Here is a 17,833-nt window from a genome sequence, read left to right as displayed (position 1 = left end):
CACCGACCCGCAACCCACCCATACATTTACTCCTTACCTAACACTACAGGCAATTTAGCATGGCCAATTCACCTGACTTGCACATCTTTGGACTGTGGGAGGAAACCGGAGCACCCAGAGGAAACCCATGCAGACACGGGGAGAACGTGCAAACTCCACACAGTCAGTTGCCTGAGGTGGGAATTGAACCCAGGTCTCTGGCGCTGTGAGGCAGCAGTGCTAACCACTGTGCCACCGTGCCGCCCACAAAAGAGGCTGGACAAGCTCAGGTTGTTTCCTTGAGAGCAACTGAGGTTGAGGGGGAACCTGACAGAGGTGTACAAGATTATAAGATGCGCAGACAGGGTGAATAGCAAGTGGCTGTGCCCCTTCTTCAAGGGGGCAATAACAACGGGAAACATAACTTTAAAGTGAAGGGCTGGAGGTTTGGAGGGGCTTGGAGGAAAAGCCTTTTCACCCAGAAAGTGGGGTGAGTCTGGAATGCCTGGGAGAGTAGTTCAAGGCAATAGGCCCAATGCAGGAAAGTAGGATAAGTGAAGATACATCAGCACAAATTCGATTTATGAATCTCACAAACATAAAGGGACCCAAGAGCAAGGAGAGATTGCAGGATCAGACTTTGGGGAGTGAGGTGCAGTGAGTGTGTTTATCACTCATTCGCTGGCCTCATTTAACTCCTGCAAATGTATCATCACACACTTCTCTCTATTAAGTGATATTCACTATGGTATTCTTAACCTCTAACCTGCTCTTGTAGCCACTGTGTTTATGTGGTGAGTCAAGTTGAATTTCTGTTGATGTAGGTAGTGGGGAATTCAGTGATAGTAACATCAAAGGGTGGTGGTTAGATTGTCTCTTATTAGGATGGCCATTGCCTGGCATTTGTGTGGCACGAATGTCACTTACCATTTTTCAGCCGAAGTCTGGATATTTTCCAGCTCTTGTTGCATTTGACCGTGGATTGCTTCAGTTGTCTGAGCAGTTGTGAATGAAATGAACTGAATTGAATTGCATTTATTATCATGTGTACCGAGGCACACACTCACTGCACCTCATTCTGCAGAGCCAGATTCTGCAATCTCTCCTGGCTCCTGAGTCCCTTTTTGTTTGCGAGTACTACAGGCAGATCGCTTGGTTAAATAGCATAGATAAGTAAATAATAGTTAAACAGTGGCAAAAACAAAAACACAGGTACAGGCGAATGTTAAAAGTTTGTGAGTCCATTCAGTATTCTAACAACAGTGAGGTAGAAATTGTTCCAAAGCCAACTGGTGTGTGTGTTCTAGCTTCTGTAGAGGTTGTGGAAAAACATTGACAGGATGGGATGGATCTTTAAGAATGCTGGCGACCTTTCCTTGACAGTGGGCCTGGTAGATGGATTGTATAGATGGGAGGTTAGCCTTTGTGATTGTCGGGCCAAGTTCACCACCTTCTGTAACTGTCTCCGATCTTGAATGGTACGGTTGGCATAACAGGTAGTAATAATGAACATTGTGCAAGCACTGCTGAATATCCTCACTCCTGATCTTCACATGGAGGCAAGGTCATTGATGAAGCAGGTGAAGATGGTTGGGCTTAAGACACTACCGTAAGGAACTCCTACAGAGATGTCCTGGAACTGAGGTCATCAACCTTCAACAACCATGACCATCTCCCTACATGCCAGGTATGACTCCACCAGTGGAGACTTTGCCCCAATTCTCATTGATTCCAGTTTTGCTTGGGTTCCTTGATGCGACACAATCAAATACTGCCATAATGTTACCCTGACCTCACGACTGAAATTCAGCTATTTTGTCCATGTTTGAACTAAAGCTGTCATGAAGTCAGGGGATGAGTGGCATGATTTTACTGAAGATCAAAAGTAGACTGATTGGGCAATAATTGGCCAGGTTGGGTTTGTCCAGTGTTTTACATACAGGACATACCTGGGTAATTTCCCACATTATTGGGTGGATGTCCGTGTTGTGACTGTACTGAAACAACTTGGCTAGGGAGCAGCAAGTTTTGAGGCACAAATTTTCAATTACTATTGCTGGAATGTTGCCGGAGTCCACAACCTTTGCACTTTCCAGTGCCTCCAACTGTTTCTTGATGTCACATGCAATGCATTGAAGTGGCTGAAGACTGGCATCTGTAATGAAGGGGACTACTAAAGAAGGATCGTCCATTCGGTACTTTTGACTGAAGATTCCTACGAAAACTTCAGTCTTATCTTTTGCATTGATATGTCTGGCAGCTCCATAATTGAGAATGCGGATATTTGTGGAGCCACCTTCTCCAGTGAATTGCTTCATTGTCCATCACTGGCCCTGGCAGGACTGCAGAGCCTAGAGCTGCTGATCCATTAGTTGTGGATCACTCAGCTGCACCTATCACTTGTGGCTTATGCTGTTTGGCATCAAGTAGTCCTATTTGGTGGCTTCATCAGGTTGACATCTCACCTTCAGGTATGTTTGGTGCTGGTCCTGGCATGCACTCTCCATTGAACAAGGGTTGATCCTCTGGCTTTATGGTAATGCTTGAGTTGGGGATATGCCAGGCCATGAGGTTATAAGTCATGCTGGAGGACAATTCTGCTGCTGCTTTTAGGCCCACAGCACCTCATGGATGCTCAGTGTTGAATTGCTAGATCTGTTCAAAGTCTGTCCCATTTAGTACAGTGATAGTGACACAATGAGGGCATTCTCATTGTGAAGACAGGACCCTGTCTCCCCAAGGATTGTGAAGTGGTCACTCTTACCAATACTGTCATGTACAGATGCATCTTTTATTTTAGTAGCCCTACAATGTAGAAACAGTCCCTTTGGACCAACAAGTCTACATCGACCCTTATATCTTTAGATTGTGGGTCGAAACCGGAGCACCCGGAGGAAACTCACGCAGACACGGGGAGAATATGCAAACTCCACACCGACAGTCACCTGAGGCTGGAATTGAACCCAAGTCTCTGGCGCTGTGAGGTAGCAGTGCTAAACACTGAGCCGCCATGCTGCCCTTTGATTTGATTTGTTGTAGTCACAGGTGCCCAAATACAGTGAAAAGCTTTGTTTTGTGAGCAGTACAGGACAGATCTTAACAAACAAGGACATAAAGTCCGAATAAGGTCAAGTCTGCTTTTCCCTTTGTTGTTTCCGTCAGCACCTACTGCAGATTCTGTATCGCAGCCTTGTCTTTTAGGATCCGACCAGCTCAATCAGTAATGATGCTGCCGAGCCATTGTGTGCATGGCAATTCCCCTCCCAGAGTACATTTTGCACCCTAGCCACCTTCAATCGTTCCTTCAAATGTTGTTCAACAAGAAGGAATATAGATTCATCAGCCAAGGGAGGATGGCTCATGGCGTCCAGCAGAAGGTATACTGCCCATGTTTGAAATTATGTCAATGGGCTTCCTGGGGTCCAGATTCAATGCTAATGAATCCCAAACCAACTCCCAACTGATTGTGTACCACAGTGTCTCCACCTCTGCTGGTTCTGTGCCGGCAGTGGGACAGGACATATCCAGAGATGGCAATGGTCGTGTCTGGAACATTGTTTTAAGGTATGATTCTGTTGGTACATCTGTATCAGGCTGTTGCTTGACTAGTCTGTGAGAGAGCTCTACAATTTTGACACTAGCCCCAAATGTCAAGTGTGGAGGACTTTGCAGGGTCAAAGGACTGTTCCAATGTTGTCTTTTCTGGTGCTGAGGTCAATTCCGAGTGGTCCATTTCTTTATTGGACTTTGTAGCAATTGATACAGTTGAATAGACCGCTAGGCTATTTAAGAGGGCAGTTCAATGTCAACCACATTATCGTGGGTCTGAAATCACATACACGCCAGACCAGGTGAGGATGGCAGATTTCCTTCCCTAAATGAGACAGGGTTTTCTGACAGTTAGCAATGGTTGCATGGCCATTGTCATCAGCAGATGCTTAATTCCAAATATTTTTTAACCAACTCAAATTCCACATCTGCCGTGGCAGGATTTTAACCTGGGTCCCCAGAACATTCACTGAGTTTCTGGATTAACAGTCTCTGAACAATACCGTTTCCCATTGCATACACTTCTTAGACAGTAGTGCATAAAATTATTGAATTATTTATCCAGAGGGTTGTTGAGGCTGGCTCATTAAGTTTATTCAAGGTTGGGATAGACAGACTTTTCGTCAGGAAGGGAATCAAGATATTGTGGGCAGAAGGCAAGAGTGCCGAGTTCAGGACGATCAGATCAGTCATGATCTCATGAAATGGCATTGCAGACTCAATGAACTGAATGGCTGACTTCTCCTCCTATGTCTTACGGTCCTAACCCTCTCTCTCTCTCTCTCTCTCTCCATTGTTTTCTTCTCAGTCATTCCCTCTGCCCTTCCCTCTATCTATGCCTCTGACCATCTTCCTTACTCTGCCTTTCCTGTCTGGACCTTAATCATTTCATTTCCCTGCCTTTTGCTCATTCTCTCTGCTCCTCTCTCTGACCATCTCTCTCTCTCTCTCTCTTCCCTTTATGTCTCTGCCCTTATCTCTCTATTTCACTTCCTCTCTTTTTCTCTTCCTCAAGAAGTGGTTGTGACTGCAGAACAACCCAATTGTGAATTGTTCTGAAGAAGTCTCATGTCAGACTCTAAACATTAATTCTGTTTCTCTCACCACAGACATTGCCAAACCTCCTGAGTTTCTCCCGCAGACTCTATATTTGTTTTAGATTTCCAGCATCTGCATTATTTTGCTTCTATCCAATAGTTAATGGTACATTTATAACTGAGAAATTGGGCTGTACTGTGTTTTGTTTCTCCTGCTCCTCTGTCTCATAGTGTATCTATCTAACTGCTATTTCATCATTCTGTCTCTCTCTTGCTTTCTTTCTGTTTGTTATTCTATCTCTTTCTCTATATTACTGTGTTTCTCTCGATCTTCTTCTCTCTTTGTCCCCTTCTCTGTCTCTCTGTCTTGGAGTTTTCATACCTTTGTCCTTCAGTCAACCTCTCTGAGACTGAATTTGTGTGGCCGTCATGCTGGGTTGTGTGAGAGTGATGATGGACATGGAGACTGGCCAATGCGATGGCACAAATGTTGTGGTGGGTGATGTCTTTTTTTTAGATTAGATTAGATTACTTACAGTGTGGAAACAGGCCCTTCGGCCCAACAATCCACACTGACGCGTATACCACCCAGACTCATACTCCTACATTTACCCCTTCACCTAATACTACAGGCAATTTAGCATGGCCAATTCACCTAACATGCACATTCCTGTGGGAGGAAACCGGAGCACCCGGAGGAAACCCCACGCAGACACGGGGAGAATGTGCAAACTCCACATTGAGGTGGGAATTGAACCCAGATCTCTGGCGCTGTGAGGCCACAGTGCTAACCACTGTGCCACCGTGCCACCCACAACTTTATTGATGTACATGGAAACCTGTGGGAGTGTGAGTGAATGAAGGACATGGAGTGTTATCAATCCAATATGCTTGAAGATGTGGAGGTGCTGGTGTTGAACTTGGGTCAAACAAGGTCAAAAATCACATGATGCCAGGTTATTGTCCAACAGCTTTATTTGAAAACACTAGCTTTTGGAGTGCTGCTCCTTCACCAGGTGCTAGTGAGAGAGGAAGACCTTAGACACAGAATTCATGAGGAAAAAATCAAAGGGTCATACTACTCATGCAAAAGAATTGAGCATAATTCCACAATGGAGGGCGCAGATTTCGATTGACTAATATGCAAATCCCACTACCCAGAGAAAACTTAAGCTGTTTTCCATATAAAGGAGGTGACACCTCAGGTCAGACATTTTCGGCATGAGGTCTTGTTTGGTGTCTATCTGTGTCTTAACCCAGAATCAGACAGATTTTATTTCCACAGTAGGAGTTCATAAAATCTGACCCACAAACCCACCAACTCACTAAAACAGCAGCTAATGAACTTGAAAGACCCTATACAGACAACAAGCAAAACGAATGTCATTTACAAAATACCATGCAAGGACTGTAACAAACACTGCATTGGACAAACAGGCAGAAAGCCAGCCACCAGGATACATGAACATCAACTAGCCACAAAATGACATGACCCTCTCTCTCTAGTATCCTTACATACAGATAAGGAAGGACACCACTTTGACTGGGACAACACATCCATCCGAGGACAAACCAAACAGAGACACTCACGAGAATTCCTAGAAGCATGTCATTCCACCTGGAACTCTATCAACAAGCACATTGAGTTAGACCCCATCTACCACACCCTGAGAAAAAGAACAGGAAATGACAACATCACAGGAAATGACATCACCAACCCAAAGAAGCCCAAACATATCAATAGAAGGCAGGAATCAGCAGCAGCCTGGAGGCCCACTGAAGATGATACCTAGTAGGGTCATGAAACGTAGAGTCATAGAGATGTGCAGCATGGAAACAGACCCTTCAGTCCAACCTGTCCATGCCGACTAGATATCCCAACTCAATCTAGTCCCACCCGCCTGCTCCCAGCCCATATCCATCCAAACTCTTTCTATTCATATACTCATCCAATTGCACCAGTCTCCACCCTTCCTCTGGCAGCTCATTCAATACCCGCACAACCCTCTGTGTGAAAAAGCTGGCCCTTAGGTCTCTTTTCTATCTTTCCCCCCTCACCCTAAACCTATGCCTCCTAGTTCTGGAGTCCCCCAGCCCAGGGAAAAAACTTTGTCTATTTATCCTATCCATGCCCCTCATAATTTTTTAAACCTCTATAAAGTCACCCCTCAGCCTCCGACACTCCAGGGAAAACAGCCCCACCTTGTTCAGCATCTCCTTATAGCTCAAATCCTCCAACCCTGGCAGCATCCTTGAACTCTGACCAATAAAGGAAAGCATACCAAACGCCTTCTTCACTATCCTATCTACCTGCGACTCCACTTTCAAGGAGCTATGAACCTGCACTCCAAGGTCTCTTTGTTCAGTAACACTCCCTAGGCCCTTACCATTAAGTGTATAAGTCCTGCTAAGATTTGCTTTCCCAAAATGCAGCACCTCGAATTTATCTGAATTAAACTCCATCTGCCACTTCTCAGCCCATTGGCCCGTCTGATCAAGATCCTGTTGTAATCTGAAGTAACCTTCTTTGCTGTCCACCACACCTCCAATTTTGGTGTCATCTGCAAACTCATTAACCATACCTCTTATGCTCGCATCCAAATCATTTATATAAATGACAAAAGGTAGAGGACCCAGCACCGATCCTTGTGGCACTCCACTGGTCACAGACCTCCAGTCCGAAAAACAACCCTCCACCACCACCCACTATCTATGAGCCAGTTCTGTATCCAAATGGCTAGTTCTCTGTATTCCGAGAGATCTAACCCTTGCTAACCAGTCTTCCATGGGGAACCTTGTTGAACACCTTACTGAAGTGCATATAGATCACATCTACCACTCTGCCCTCATCAATCCTCTTTGTTACTTTTTCAAAAAACTCAATCAAGTTTGTGAGACATGATTTCCCATGCACAAAGACATGTTGACTATCCCCAATCAGACTTGCCTTTCCAAATACATGTACATCCTGTCCCTCAGGATTCCCTCCAACAACTCGCCCACCACTGACATTAGGTTCACCAGTCTATAGTTCCCTGGCTTGTCCTTACCACCCTTCTTAAACAGTGGCACCATGTTTGCCAACCTCCAGTCTTCCGGCACCTCACCTGTGACTATCAATACAATAACTCAGCAAGAGGCCCAGCAATCACTTTTCTAGCTTCCCACAGAGTTCTAGGGTACACATGATCAGGTCCTGGGGATTTATCTATCTTTATACGTTTCAAGACATCCAGTATTTCCTCCTCTGTAATATGGACATTTTTGAAGGTGTCACCATCTGTTTCCCTACATTCTATATCTTTCATATCCTTTTCCACAGTAAATACTGATGCAAAATACTCATTTAGTATCTCCCCCATTTTCTGTGGCTCCACATAAAGGCCGCCTTGCTGATTTTTGAGGGGATTAGTGGTGCTGGAAGAGCACAGCAGTTCAGGCAGCATCCAACGAGCAGCGAAATCGACGTTTCGGGCAAAAGCCCTTCATCAGGAATAAAGGCAGTGAGCCTGAAGCGTGGAGAGATAAGCTAGAGGAGGGTGGGGGTGGGGAGAGAGTAGCATAGAGTAGTTGCGGTGAGAGAGGGACTCCCTGAGATTCTTGTAGAGAGAGGAGGAAAACTTCTTCAAGGCAGGCTGCTGTGCTCTTCCAGCACCACTAATCCAGTATTTGGTTTTCAGCATCTGCAGTCATTGTTTTTACCTCGTTGATTTTAGCCCTACTGCGAATCCTCTTGCAAGGATGCCTGCCTTGAAGAAGTTTTCCTCCTCTCTCTACAAGAATCTCAGGGAGTCCGTCTCCCACCGCAACTACTCTATGCTACTCTCTCCCCACCCCCACCCTCCTCCAGCTTATCTCTCCACACTTCAGGCTCACTGCCTTTATTCCTGATGAAGGGCGTTTGCCCGAAACATCGATTTCGCTGCTCGTTGGATGCTGCCTGAACTGCTGTGCTCTTCCAGCACCACTAATCCAGTATTTGGTTTTCAGCATCTGCAGTCATTGTTTTTACCTTGATTTTTGAGGGGGCCTATTCTATCCCTAGTTACCCTTTTGCCCTTAATGTATTTGTAAAAACCCTTTGGATTCTACTTAATTCTATTCACCAAAACTATCTCATGTCCCCTTTTGCCCTCCTTATGTCCCTCTTGAGTATACTCCTACTGCCTTTATACTCTTCTAAGGATTCACTCAATCTATCCTGTCTATACCTGACATATACTTCCTTCTTTTTCTTAACCAAACCCTCATTTTCTTTAGTCATCCAGCATTCCCTATACCTACCAGCCTTTCCTTTCACCCTGACAGGAATATACTTTCTCTGGATTCTCGTTATCTCATGTCTGAAGGCTTCTAATTTTTCAGCCGTCCCTTTACCTGCGAACATCTGCCCCCAATCAGCTTTTGAAAGTTCTTGCCTAATACCGTCAAAATTGGCCTTTCTCCCATTTAGAACTTCAACTTTTAGATCTGGTCTGTCCTTTTCCATCACAATTTTAAATCTAATAGAATTATGGTCGCTGGCCCCAAAGTGCTCCCCCCCCACTGACACCTCAGTCACCTGCACTTCCTTATTTCCCAAGAGCAGGTCAAGTTTTGTAACAACATCCACATACTGAATCAGAAACTTTTCTTGAACACACTTAACAAATTAATCTCCATCTAAACTCTTAACACTATGGCAGTCCCAGTCTATGTTTGGAAAGTTAAAATCCCCTACCATAACCACTCTATTACTCTTACAAGTAGCTGAGATCTCCTTACAAATTTGTTTCTCAATTTCTCTCTGACTATTGGGGGGTCTATAATACAATCCCAATAAGGTGATCATCCCTTTCCTATTTCTCAGTTCCACCCAAATAACTTCCCTGGATGTATTTCCGGGAATATCCTCCCTAAGTACAGCTGTAATGCTATCCCTTATCAAAAACTCCACTCCCCCTCCTCTCTTGCCTCCCTTTCTGTCCTTCCTGTAGCATTTGTATCCTGGAACATTAAGCTGCCAGTCCTGGCTATCCCTGAGCCATGTTTCTGTAATTGCTATCATATCAGTCCCATGTTCCTAACCATGTCCTGAGTTCATCTACCTTCCCTGTTCGGCCCCTTGCATTGAAATAAATGCATTTAATTTATTAGTCCGACCATGTCCCTGCCTGCCCTGACTGTTTGACACGCTTCTGTTCTCAACTGTACCAGTCTCAGATTGATCTCTTTCCTCACTATCTCCCTGGGTCCCACCCCTCCACCTTACTAGTTTAAATCCTCCTGAGCAGCTCTAGCAAATCTCCCTGCCAGTATATTAGTCCCCTTCCAATTTAGGTGTAACCCATCCTTCTTATACAAGTCACTTCTACCCCAAAAGAGATTCCAATGATCCAAAAATGTGAATCCTTCTCCCATACACCAGCTCCTCAGCCATGCATTCATCTGCTCTATCCTCCTATTCCTGCCCTCACTAGCTTGTAGCACCAGGAGTTAACCAGATATTACGACTCACGAGGACCTCCTTTTTAAATTCCTGCCTAACTCTCTGTAATCTCCCTTCAGAATCTCAACCTTTTCCCTTCCTATGTCATTGGTTCCAATGTGGACAATGACCTCTTGCTGGCCCCTCTCCCCCTTGAGAACATTCTGCACCCTCACTGAGACATCCTTGATCCTGACACCACAGAAGCAACATACTGTTCTGATTTTTCACTGCTGGCCACAGAAACGTCTGTCTGTATCTCAGACTAGAGAGTCCCCTAACACAATTGATCTCTTGGAACCTGGCGAATCCTTCAATGCATTAGAGCCAGTCTCAATACAAGAAATTTGGCTGTTCGCGCTATGTTCCCCTGTGAATCCATCACCCTCTACATTTTCCAAAACAGCATACTTGATTGAAATGGGGATAACCACATGAGACTCCTGCACTAACTGCCTACCTCTCTTACCTTTCCTGGAGTTAACCCATCTATGTGACTGTATCTGCGACTTTTCCCTTTTCCTATAACTGCCATCCATCACATACTGTTGCTGTTGCAAATCCCTCATTGCTCGTAACAGTTTGTCCAACTGATCCATTCGATCTGATAGGATTTGCAACCAAAAGCATTTATTGCAGATATAATCCACAGTAACCCACAAACTCTCTTTAAACTCCCACATCTGACAAGAAGCGCATATCATTCTTCTAAAGGCCAGTTTTGCTCCTTCACAATCTACAGACCCAGAAAATAACACCGTCTTATTCCTCTACAAAACACTACCCCAGGTTAAATTAATAGTTATGGCTTGTATTTAAAGTTTAATCACAAGACATATCTAAAAAAAACATATAATCAAGAAAGAACCCAAACACTTAAAACAATTCACTTATCTGTTTCTGTGCTGTGAACTTCGCCAAAACAGTTCTTCCAAGATCGTTGTGAATTTCACTGTTTGTTAATTTTCCCAGACGCACTTCGATGTCCAGCGATACATGAATTCAAACAGCAAAGGCAGTAACTGCGCAGATCTGGAAATGAACCTTTCGGCTCAGCGAGCAAACCTACATCCAGTTCATAAAATGCCTAATTGACTAACTGTCCACAAATTGTCTGATTTTGGAGCAAAATAGAATGTATCTGCAAATACAAATCTACAAATGTAAATTCACCCCACAGTGCACACATGTGTGTGTGTGTCGGGGTGGGGAGAGAGTGTGTGTTGCGAGGGGGAGACAGAGTTTGTGTGTGAGGGAGAGATAGTGTGTCTGTGTGTTTGAAAGTGTGCGCGAGTGTGAGGGAGTCTGTATCTGTGAAAGTTGCATGTTTGAGACACTGTGCGAGTGAGTGAATGCACAGAGGAAAAAAAAAGTCCTGATAGACATGATAACTGACCATGGAGACTGTCCATGAGATGGGAGTAATGGTGTGGTTAGCAAGACGGAGGGTGATGAAAATGGAGACTGTACAATGAGGTGGGGTTAATGGTGAGACGGGAAGTGATGGTGTGAAGAGCGAGCAGCGTGGTGATGAATATATGAGACTGCCTATTAGGACAGGTGTCATTGTTAGGAGGCTAGGAGAGTAATGATGGACAAGGTCAATGGAATGGGGCAAATGGTGGGGTTAGTGGACTGAGTAATAGATATGGAAACTGAGCAATGGGGTGAGAGCACTAGTGGATGTGTGTTGTAGGATGGTGTGATAGTGGATATGGAGATTAGCCAATTGATTAAGAGCATCGGTGTGGGCTGATTGATGATTCATTGTCCTCAAGACTGGCCATTGGGATTAGAATGATGGTGAGTGGATATAGTCATGGTGGACATGAGCAAAGGCCAATTGGATGGAAGTGATTGTATGTCGGTACCCAAAATCTGATGAAGCAGCACTGCAAAAGCTTTTACTTCCAAATAAACCTGTTGGACTATAACCTAGTGTTAAGTTTGTTGGTATAACAGAGTGATGATGGACATGGAAATTGGGAAATGAGATAGTAGTGATGGATGGAGAGAGTGATGACAGCCAAGGAGAAGACCAGCCAATGGGACAGAATAGACGGCCAAGAAAGAGGCCGAATAAATAAAACACATGGAGACTGGGAAATTGGTTGGCTGTGATCTTTGGCTGAGGGATGATAGAAATGGTCAATAGGATGGAGTTATAATGGGGTATGAGCAATAATAATGATTGATATAGGGTCTGGCCAATGGAGTGGCAAAGATAGTGGAATGGGATGGGGGTGTTATTGTCACAGGAACTCATATAAGTGCAGAGAAGCATCTTAAGTACAAAGGTACCAAGGTACACGATCTGAGGAATAAATTGGATTAACAAAAAAGAAAATTGGCATAGCATATTAGATACAAGGTATCTAGGTACAAAACTTAGGACTAAATTAGAAAAATAAAGAAGTAAACATTTCAGAACCATCGTCTTTCAAGTGGGCCATACTGGGCCTCACCAACAGACCAAGCTGCTGAGAGTGATGAATAACTTCTATTCTGTTCAATGGGATGAAAGTATTAGGAGGGTTGGAGGGGAGCTATGTGAAAGACATGGAGCTGGGCAATAGAATAGGAGTGATGGTTTCGATGGAGGAACAAAATGTTGATGGATATCGTGATTGGCCATTAGATTGAGAGGGATACAGGATGGGATGAGAGTGTGATGTTGGTGATGGAGACTGGACACTCAGATGGGAGGAATATTTTTTGTTAGGGTGAGGACAGTGATGTTGGAAATGGTGACTGGCGAATGACGCTGAAAGGTTGAGGAGTGAGCAAACAGATGGATGATAGAATTGACATAAATATAGAAATTGCTGGAAAGGCTCAGCAGGTCTGGCAGCATCTGTCAAGAAAAATCAGACCAGTGACCCCAAAATGTTAACTCCAAGTTCCCTTCACAGGTGCTACCAGACCGACTGAGCTTTACCAGCAACTTCTGTTTTTGTTTCTGTTTGACAGCATCCGCAGTTCTTTCAGTGATGAACATGGAGACTGGCCAATGGGATAGCAGCAGTGGTGTGGAAACAGGGCAAGTGATGATGCACATTAAGACTGACAAATGTGATGACATTTGTGGAGAGGAAAGGATTGATGATGAACATAGGGAGTGGCCAGTGGGGTGAGAGTGCTGGTGGAGTTGGGAGGGCACTGTGACACTTTACTTCAGTTTGTGAATTTCCAGTTCATGGGCTCCAGCAGCTTCCTCTTCACCATGGACATGCAATCATGATGGTGTCAGGCCTCTCTACTTCTTCCTGGACAAAAGACCTGAACCATCCCCATTCACCACCACCCGCCTCTCCATGGCCAAGATTGTCCTTACTGTGAACAACTTCTCCTTCAACTCCTCTCACTTTATTCAGATCAAAGTGGTGGCCATGGGTATCCACAATTATGCTTGTGTCTTTGTGGGTCATGTGGAACATTCCTTGTTCCAATCCTACCCAGGTTCCTCCCCACAACTTTTTCTTTGGGACATAATTGACATCATCAGTGCTGTTCCCTCTCTTGTTCTGAACTGGAAAAGTGTATCAAGTTCGCTTCCAGTTGCCTCATTTACCACCCCACCAGCCTTCCCATCCAAAGGATCATAAGCTGCCATTTCTGTCACCTCCCACATGATGCCACAAACAGACTAATTTTCCCCTGCCCTTCCTTGTCAACACTCCGCAGAAGCCATTCCCACTGGGACATTCTGATCCACTTCCCCTCCATACCTAAGATCTTCTCACACCCCGATGGAACATTCCAATGCAATTGCAGAAGCTGTAACACCAGCCCATTGACTTCCTCCCTCCTCATTTTCCAAGGCTCCAGACATTTCTTTCAGGTGATGTAGCGGTTCATCTGTATTTCGTTCAATCTAGTCTATTGTATTTGCTCTTCACAACATGGTGTCCCCTACACTGGAGAGATGAAACGTTGACTGGACCACCACTTTACAGAGCCTATATATTCTGCCTTCAAAAATTACCCTGACTTTCCAGTTGCCTGACATTTCAAAACTCCACCATGTTCCCATTCCAACACTTCTGTCTCAGGCCTGCCATGTTCCTTCAAGCCTCAGTGCAAGCTCCAAGAACAGCACCTAATTTTCTGCCTGGGGGCTTTGCACCATCTAGGACTCAACATTGAGTTCAATAATCATAGAATCCCTACAGTGTGGAAACAGGCCATTTGGCCCAACAAGTCCACGCTGACCCTCTAAAGAACATCCCACCCAGACCCAATCCCCTGCCCTATTACTCTACATTTCTCCTGACTGATACATCTAGCCTACACGTCCCTGAATATTATGGACAATTTAGCACATTTTTGGGAGGAACTCAGAGCACCCAGAGGAAATTCACACAGGCACTGGGAGAATGTGCAAGCTCCACCAAGAGAGTCACCAGAGGCTGGTATTGAATCCTGGTCCCTGGCATTGTGAGGCAGCAGTGCTAACCACTGAGTCACCATGCCACTCCATAGTAATGTTAGAGGCTGACTTCATCTGTCCATGCTTTTTACTGATCACCCACTGCTCCTGTCATGACAGGATAGTCACGTATTCTCACATTAAATGGGTTGCATTCACCACAGCTGACACACCTTCTCCTAATCTTAGCTCTTGATCAGCTTCTCTTCCTGGCCTGCAGTTACATAATATTCTTGTTTATCTAATGCTTTTCTCTCTCCCTCTCTCTCTCTCTCCACCCATACGCCCATCCTTGCTCCCTCACTTACATCCCTTCAGCATAAATACTGTATCACATTTTTCGAACTACTATCACTTCTGATGACGAGTCACTATATTTGAAACGTTGATTCTGCTTTCTTCCCACAGATGCTGCTGTGTTTCTCTGGCAAGTTCTGTTTCTGTGCCTGACCGCCAGATTCTGTAGTTCTTTGTTTTATTATCTGGATAGAAGGGGAGACTGGCCAATGGGATGGAAGTAATGGTGTGGGAAGTGGAGGAAGGATGATCATGGACATGGAGGTTTGCCAATGGGACTGGAGTGATGGTAAAGTGGGAGGGTAGTGTTATGATCAATACGTGCACACTTGTCAATGGATTGGATGTGATGGTTGTTTGGAGGGCAAAGTGATGAAAGGACATGGGGACTGACCAAAGGGATGGGAGTCGGGAATGGGAATCAATAGTAATGATGGATATTGGGACTGTCCTGTAGGTTGGGAGAGTGAGGTTAGACATGGAGACTGGAGAATGGGATGCAAGTTGCATTGTTGTTGTGTTGGACAGTGTTGTTGGAAATGGTGACTGACACATGACATTGGAGAATGATTAGGAAATTGGAATTATTACCATACCGTCAACTGGAATCACCACATAAACACAGCAGCTGCAAGAGAAGGTCAAGGCTAGGAATACGGCCAGAAGTAACTCACCTCCTGACTTCTCAAAATCATCTACCATGTAAAAGGCACATGCCAGGATTAAATGGAATACTTGCCTGGTTGGGCACGCCTTCAGCAATAAACAACAATCTTGACACCATCCAGGACAAAGCATCTGTTTGATCAGCACCACATCCACAAACCTCCTTCCCTCTAAGACACATGCTCAGTCGCAGCAGTCTGTACAATCTACAAGATGCAGAAATTCACCAAGCTCCTTAGTCAGCACCTTTCAAACCCACGATCATTTGCATGTGGAAGGGCAAAGGCAGCAGATACAGGGAGACACCACCCCCTGCAATTCACCTGAAAGGTACTCACAATCCTGACTTGGAAACATACCACTGTTCCTTCATCCAAAATCTCAAATTTCCCTCCCTAATAACTTTATGGGTCAACCTTCAGCATATGAACTGCAGGGGTTCAAGAAGGAGTGATCACCTGGAGGACAGGAAGAGTAAAGATGAACATGGAGCCTGGCCAATGGGGTGTGAGGGACGTTGGAGTGTGAAGCAGGGTGATAACAGATATAGGAACCAGCCAATAGGATGGTGGTGACGGGGATGGTGGGAGGAAGTGTGACTAGCCCATGAGATGGCAATAATGTTGGAGTGGAGTTGGAGAATGATTTTGGATGTGGTGACCGGCCCATGGTATGTGAGATATGGTGTGGTTGGAGGGGAAAGTGATCATGAACATGGAGACTGGTCCATTTTGTATGCGAGAATGCAGAGCAGGCAGGGAAAGTGATAATGGACATGGTGGCTGGCCCTTGAAATGGGAGTAATGTTGGAGTGGAATAGGAAAATAACAATGGCCGATGGTGTGTTTATAGATGGTGGACTGAGCAGTGAGAATGATAATCGACATGGTGAATCACCCTTAGTGATGAGAAATGGTGGAGTGGGACGGGACAGTGATGATCAACCTGGTGATGGAAAATTGGTTGGGTGTTAAGGGTGAAACATGGAGAGTGATATTGACTGGACGATGGATTGGGAGAGAATAAATGCCAGTAAGAATAGAACAAGGTGCAGGATATGGTCAAAATTGAGGAAAAGGTCATAGTCTGCCCCATTCTGCAAATTCTAACCTCCAGTTTTATCCAAGCACTCCCTCCAAATGGTTTGTTTGTCTCTCTGCTCAGATCATTGTGTGTGATTAACACTGACCATTAAAACCTATGTTTTCATCTCTATATAGTTTCAAGAAACTTAGAAAATAAGAATTGGAGTAGGCCTTTCAGTTGATCGATCCTGCTGTGCCACTCAATATGATTATGACTGATCATCCAATTCAAATGTGTGTAAATCGATAGGATATTGGAAGGATGTTGAATGAATACTTCTCTTCAGTCTTCACTCTGGAAAAGGAGAACGTTGGTATGGAATTCAGGAAGAGGGGCGATGAGGAACTTGCACAATTTGACATAGGAAATGGGGAGGTATTGAAGGCTGTGTCTGGTTTGAAAAAGGAAAATCCATTGGCCTGGATGAATTGCTGTGGGCTGCAAGGCAGGGGCGCTGACACAAAGTTTTATTTCCTTTCTGGCCTCAGGGAAAGTGCAGAGAACTGGAGAATGGCTAATGTGGTTCCGCTGTTTAAGGTGGAAGATAGAGATGAAACAGACATTACGACTGGAGGGTCTCATATCAGTGATAGGGAAACTGCTGAGAACATTCTGAAGGATCAAATTAATATTCAATTGGAAATCCATGGGTTAATGAGGGATATCCACCATGGCTTTATCAGAGGGAGGTTATGCTGAACAAATTTGTTAGAATCTTTTGAAAATATGATCATGGGAAGTTCAATTAATGTAGATTTTAGCAAAGCTTTTGACAAGGTGCCAACTGGGAGACTGATTGAGAAGTTTAAAAACACACTGAGTTGTGGGAAACTTGGTGAGGTGGATCAAAAACTGAATTAGTAAAAGGATGCAAAGGGTAATATGTAATGGCTGTTTGAGTTACTAGAAGCCAGTGTGCAAGTGATGAATCACAAGGGTCAGCTGTTTGTTCCATATGGACATGATATAGATGAAAATGTGCAAGGTATATTACGCAAATTTGAAGATGACACCAAGATTGTGATATGACACAGCAGTGAAGCCCTCTGATATTTAAACCAAACACCCAGAAAAGCTTACCTCATCTCATAATCTGTTAACATATGAGTGACGCAGAACTCCCAAATGCTACTATTTAAAGAAAACAACATCAATATTTTTTAGCTCTAAAAGTAAACATTTAAATAACAACTATTCACAAGTCTAAGCCTCCCTTTGTCTAAATTGCTTATTATCTGCCCCGAACTCTATAACAATATGATGTTCCATCAAGACACTTACTAAAATTACGTCAACTTAATTTCAAAACCACACAGCGGCTGT

Source organism: Chiloscyllium punctatum, chromosome 45 (assembly GCF_047496795.1).
Source record: "Chiloscyllium punctatum isolate Juve2018m chromosome 45, sChiPun1.3, whole genome shotgun sequence".
In the NCBI taxonomy this organism is placed as follows: Eukaryota; Metazoa; Chordata; class Chondrichthyes; order Orectolobiformes; family Hemiscylliidae; genus Chiloscyllium; species Chiloscyllium punctatum.
This window is presented reverse-complemented; position numbering follows the sequence as displayed.